General features: G+C 40.2%; 1 long non-coding RNA gene across 1 annotated transcript; it reads left to right on the top strand.

Annotated features, from left to right (window-relative positions):
- The first annotated feature begins 297 nt into the window (after window positions 1-297).
- On the top strand, window positions 298-5,482 carry LOC118156879. The gene is made up of 3 exons (XR_004746476.1): window positions 298-370; window positions 2,445-2,485; window positions 5,145-5,482. It is a non-coding gene; the product is annotated as an uncharacterized LOC118156879 (long non-coding RNA).
- Window positions 5,483-6,313: the final 831 nt, after the last annotated feature.

The following is a 6,313-nucleotide window of genomic DNA, read 5'->3' as shown; positions in this document are numbered from 1 at the left end:
AGATATTTGTTGACCATGCATAGGAACCATAAAAACCTGAAAGAAAATTTTCTGGATCAAATCCACTCCATAAAGGCCATATCATTGAGCTCATATAATAGTGGAGAAATCTGTTCTTAACAGTTAACTAACCAGTGCAGGAGGGCTTAGAGTGGGCATGTTAGATACTATGAGAACAGTACAATGAAAACTGGGTATCAACTGCTGCCTAGCCTGTCAGCTGGTTTGAATACAAGACACTAATTGCTAAGTGACTGTGCCTTCAACAGATGCTCAAGGGCTCATTAACCTCAGTGGGATAACAGACCCATTAACAGGCTCGTCTATAGATTAATCATTCAAGGCTTATGGAGACCTACATTCATCCACTGTAGGTTAAATTAATTCCATACCTTCACAGTCCCAAAGAATCTTTGGGAATACCTTTATTTATGACCTCTCTCCTATCAGAGCTCAATCAGGCTTTAGGAGGCTAGCAAGGAACTTTACTGTGGCTTAATTAGTGTGTTGAAAATGAGGTCAAACTTTTTGTGTGTGTGTGTGTGTGTGTGTGTGTGTGTGTGTGCACTGTTTGAAAAATTGGCTGAAATTCCAATGACTGTCTGAAAATATGTCTGAGATCGCTCTTCTGTTTTTTTCTCAGATCTAGAATTGGTTTCTGATACGTTTACTCTCAACCCAATCCTAAAGCATCTTTGTTTTTCAGACACTTATAATAGAAATAAAATGGAGGTAAGACTGAAGGAAAACTTAAACTAGTTTAAAATCATGATAATAATTCTTGAAGTTATTGAAGTGTACCTCAGGGACAATGCAGTCATTGGTCCCAGTCAACGTGGGTTCATGAAGGGTAGGTCCTGCCTAACAAATTTGATTTCCTTTTATGAGAAGATCACCCGGCTAGTTGACCAAGGGAAACCAGCTGATGTGAATTTTCTTGGACTTCAGCAAGGCTTCTGACACAGTTTCCCACAGGATCCTACTGGACAAAATGTCCAGCATACAACTAGACAAAATCATCATATGATGGGTGAGCAATTGGCTGAAGGGCAGGGCTCAAAGGGTTGTGGTAAATGGGGCCACATCAGGCTGGTGGATGGTCACTAGTGGGGTCCCTCAAGGCTCCATTTTAGGGCCAGTTCTCTTCAATGTTTTTATAAATGATTTGGATGTAGGACTAGAAGGTGTCTTGAGCAAATTTGCTGATGACACCAAACTTGGATGAGGGTGGAAAAGCCTTGCAGAGAGATCTGGACAGGTTGGAGAGCTGGGTGGTCACCAACCACATGAAGTTTAACAAAAGCAAGTGCTGGGTCCTGCACCTGGGATGGGGCAACCCTGGCTATACGTACGGACTGGGTGACGAGATGCTAGAGAGCAGCCCCACAGAGAGGGATCTGGGGGTAGTGGTTGACAGCAAGTTAAATATGAGCCAGCAGTGTGCCCTGGCAGCCAGGATGGCCAACCGTATCCTGGCGTGCATCAAGCACGGCATTGCTAGTCTGTTGAGGGAAGTGATTGTCCTGCTCTACTCTGCGCTGGTGCGGCCTCACCTCGAGTACTGTGTGCAGTTCTGGGCAACACAGTACAAAAAGGACATTAAACTGTTGGAGAGTGTCCAGAGGAGGGTGATGAAGATGGTGAAGTACCTGGAGGGGAAGACATATGAGGAGTGGTTGAGGTCACTGGGCCTGTTCAGCCTGGAGAAGAGGAGGCTGAAGGGGGACCTCATCACAGTCTACAACTTCCTCGTGAGGGGGAGTGGAGAGGCGGGTGACCTATTCTCCATAAACACCAGTGATAGAACTTGCAGGAACGGGGTTAAGCTGAGGCAGGGGAAGTTTAGGCTTGACTTCAGGAGGAGGTTCTTCACTGAGAAGGTGGCTGCACACTGGAACAGGCTCTCCAGTGAAGTAGTCACTTCACCGAGCCTGTCTGAATTTGAGAAGAGATTGGACTACTTAGTCACATGGTCTAAATTTTGGGTAGACCTGTGTGTTGCCAAGAGTTGGACTTGATGATCCTTATGGGTCCCTTCCAACTTGGGATATTCTATGATTATATGATTAATTCGACACTTCTCTAGTCTCTATCTGCCCTTTTTTTTTTTTTTTTTCTCCAAAGGATAGCAAAAGAAACCAAGACTGTACTTCTCAAAGGTAAAAATAACTCTGTGCTAAATGAACTGAGAAAGAAAACACAGGTCTACCTGCAAGTATGTGCCTGAGCAGTTTTCAATTCATTAAAGAAAAGAGGGCTGTCTTTTTAACTAGAAAATAAATTGTCAGATTCTTATTACTTGTTACAAGTGATCATTAAAATAAATATTAAAATAATACTTGCATAAACTTTTTTTTTTTTTTTTTTCTTCCCTCTGTTATTTAGAAAAAAAGCTCTTCTCTTTACTCACTGTACTTTTCATTGTCTTTACTCTTGCTTTGTAGATAACATAGTGGTGAAGAGTCAATCTGGACAACCATTGCAGGTACATATATAGTGTTTCTTTTGGGGAAAATAGACTCTCTGACTGAGTTACTGAATTTTCAGATCTGTTTTGACTGCCGTAAAGATCAGTTCTGGAAGAGAGGCAGCTGTCTCTGAGAAGCTTCAGAGAGAGAAAGTTCTCATCTGTGTGATTGTGGACACCTAAATCGGCCAGGCAGGCTCTCTGGAGGTCTTCAAAGATACCTGTCTGTCTCTGCTGAATACACAGGCAACTTAGGTACAAGTTTAGAACACTCCTTAACTAAGCACCTGCAGTCAGGGTGCGAATAAAATGTTTAAATTGGGCATATTGCCTCTCAGCAGATATCATCTGCTGTAGTCATCTTCTGGGACACCTGGATAGAGCTGGCAGTAATCCCAGAAGCCAAAAGTTTGGTTATGATTTAAAACTAAATGTAAACTAATGTACCATATTCCCTTACACTTTTTTCACTCTGTGTTAATCATATCAGTAAATTCAATGTAAGTAATATATGCAGAACCCTGCCAAGGGTGTTTTAGAAAATAATTTCTGTTGCAGAATGTTGACCTGAGAGATTTAAAATGAATGCCTTAAAGGGGACCTGTTTAGAGAAAAAGTCAAAATTTGTACTAGGCTGCAGAAGAGAAATATTGGATACCTATTTACTGGTAAATTAGGTGGTGCTGTGGCATTTTCTTGGGCTTGGCACGTGACCGTCTGTATTATCAGAGTGGTCCCTGGTACAGTTTTGGCCCAGGACCAGCAGCATCCTCTCATGTTATTCCTAGGGACTGTTTGGGTGTTACCATAGGCCAGAGGTCACTTCTAAGAGACACGTTGCATTATATTTTTGGAGACCAAAGCTGTGTGGATACAGGCCCTTTCAGACTACCTGGCCTTAGTGCCTGAGACCAGCCCTAGACATTTTTAATTCAGTGGATTGGACTGCAAGTTTCAATGTTGACCTCTACAACCATCCCTGAAATGGTGCTCTGTAATAGTGCAAAGAACTGTACCAATCCCAAAACAACTCAGAAAATTTTGCTATCAATTTTGGAGGGCTGTAACTCCAATACTTGTTTGATTTGTGAATCCTCAGTACTGTCCTCTGATTTGAGTGGAAATTTTCAGTAAAAAATAAAGAAATCACAAGCTAGCTAAAGCGACAAGTAGAAGTTTTGAAAGGAACAACTAATGGTGGTTTTGTCAATTTTGATGTGGCTTACAAGCAAAACCATCACTTTTGAGTAGCAATAATAAGTCAGTTCTCTTGTTACAATTTCTGGATATCCGACAAAGTCCATCTTTTGAAAAAGGCAGTTATTTCTTTTAGTAGGATATATTTTTAAACACACCTGGCAGGAAAGTTTATAAGAGGAGTTTTGTTCTCATTGTCATGCATGAGCAAATATATGTAGGTGAGATTGCTTGTGAGTATTACCACCTTCATTCAATAAGACAGAAACAACCTCATGTATTAAGAAATGGCTTTGAAGTAGTCCCAAAAGTGTAAACTGTGGTTGTGCTCTGCCCTTCTAAGGAGATGGTTTCTGTCAAGCCATTGATTCTTCTCAGCCCTTTGAATGATGACTTGAGAGGTTTTGCTGTGTTGTAATTAGACAGAGAAGAAGCAAATCACTTTTAAAGTTAGCCCATACGAACACATTTGCTATTTGTGATATGCATGAAAATTAATTACAGTTTGAATTTACTCAACACAAAGAGAAGCTAGTGAATCACAATTTGCAGTTCATTGAATAAATGTCAGTTATTGATTTCTGTGGTTGAGTACTAGTGAGGTAATACCATGTTTGCCACTCATTAGAGGTGGCACAGCACAATATATCATAAAATGTAATTAGGGGAACATCAATCATTTAAAATATGCAGCTAAGATTAAATATATTGCTATGCATGGAGAAATGAAAGGGCTCATTAACAACATAGTATAATATGACAGCAAGAGAGAGCTTGATTTTCAAAAAAGGAATCTTCCACTGTGTTGAAGATCATGACAAGCCTCTTCTTCATATTTTAATTAAGGTTTTAATCTGATTTTGCTTATGCTGCTAGAACAGATGAACTTTCATGCTGAACATTTTGTCAAAAATATTTATGATAATGTTCGTTAACTGTTGATTAGTAGAACTTCTCATTAAGGCTCTTCAAAGACTGGGCAAATGCCTTTTTGAATGGGTTATTCAGTTCATCTTTGCCAAGATCTGAAATGCAGTTGTTTGATCACAACTTACTCCAACATGTCTTCGTCTTTTTTTGGTATCTCACATGTGTGGAGAGACAGTGAGTCAGGACAATGAGAAACAGGGAGGGAGGGAAAAATCAAAGCTTTACTTCACTGTGACGGAACTTCTTCAAGGAGGGAAAAAAAGAAAAAAAGGAAAAAAAAGAGGGGGGGAGGGGGAGCTGAGGAAAAGTTAACACCCTTACATACTTCTCCTTTCTTTAGCAACTTGAGTAGAATTTCAGTAAGGGTGGTTCTTGCAGTTCCATAAAGTGTGATTCTACTCTGAGATGTTAGAAATGTTTGAAAAGTCGAATGCCTGTACAGAAGGCTAATTTTAGCTCCACATGCAGTGGAGGGATCCAATTCTTGTGAATAGTGTGAAAATGATCTTTTTACCCCTTCCTGCAGAGTCCCTCATCTGTTCTGTCCTAGGCTGTTCTTTCATCTGAGCTGCCAGGCTGAAGTAACAGCTGAGAAGAGAAGTCTCCTAGGAGGAAAAACACTACCAAATAGCTTGGCTAATTCTGCCACTTCAAAACCTTTAAAAACTTCCTTACCTGAGGCAGCACTGGATTTTATAAGTAATCTAGTTTTAGGAAGTGTGGTTCTGTGAGAAAGGGCCTCATTATGCCATGTGCTGAGTAGGAGGCAAAGCTCCTGTCTAGCAGAGACTTTCTGTGTTTTTAATGATTATCAGGTATTCAGACCCTGATTGTAATCTTAATATAAAGCAAACCATACTAGCATTTCACACTAGAAGTTTTCAGATATCATTAAAAAAAAAAAAAAAAAATAATTCTAGTTGCATTTTTTTCCACCTTCCCTCTTAGGGGGGGGAAGGTGCTATCTCTGTCAGCACCTTAATTCATTATTGAACTCTAAAAAGTTCATTGAAAAGGTTTTATCAGCCTCTCAGTACCCCTACCCCTAGGGTCCTTTGCTCAGTTAAAATCCAAAGCCAGTGCTAGGACTCTGTCTCTCTGAGAACACTTCTTCTGCTGTCGTGTCTGGAATCCAGGCCTCTTTCAGAATTTTTATGAGGATGCAAAAGCAGACAGTACCTTAGTCCTAAAACACCTGATCTCTAGATCTTTTTTTTTTTTTTTTTTTTTTTTCTCCTAGGAATGAATTTAATGTAGCAGTATTTGTTCAAAAATACTACTCCACCAATTCACCACACCCTTTTAAAATGAGCTGTCTTCCCATCTCTTTTCTAACAGGTTTTCCAGAGGCCTACTGATCCCTGTTGATATGTCTATGCCTTTGAAAAGGAGAGAGTGCCAAACTGGGAAAGGAGAAGAACTGTGGACTGTGAATTGTAGAAGGCTGTAGATCATAGGACTGTAGGCATGCAGCACTCCCAGTCTGTGATTGGCCCAAGTGGCATCAGTGAGAAATGGTCATCTCTAGGATTACAAAACCCCTTGACTATAATGATCATACATTTGACTTTAGAATTTTGCTATAGATCTATTAACATTGAACAGTTTACATTCCTGTCATGTGTGTATACAACTATGTAAAAAAAACACATAGGTTGATTTACTTCACAGAAGAATCACAGAATAGTCTAGGTTGGAAGAGACCTCCAAGATCACCAA

The sequence above is a fragment of the Oxyura jamaicensis genome (assembly GCF_011077185.1).
Source record: "Oxyura jamaicensis isolate SHBP4307 breed ruddy duck chromosome 1 unlocalized genomic scaffold, BPBGC_Ojam_1.0 oxy1_random_OJ106359, whole genome shotgun sequence".
Classification (NCBI taxonomy): Eukaryota; Metazoa; Chordata; class Aves; order Anseriformes; family Anatidae; genus Oxyura; species Oxyura jamaicensis.
Note: the sequence above shows the minus strand (reverse complement) of the source record. Positions and strands in the feature narration are given on the sequence as shown.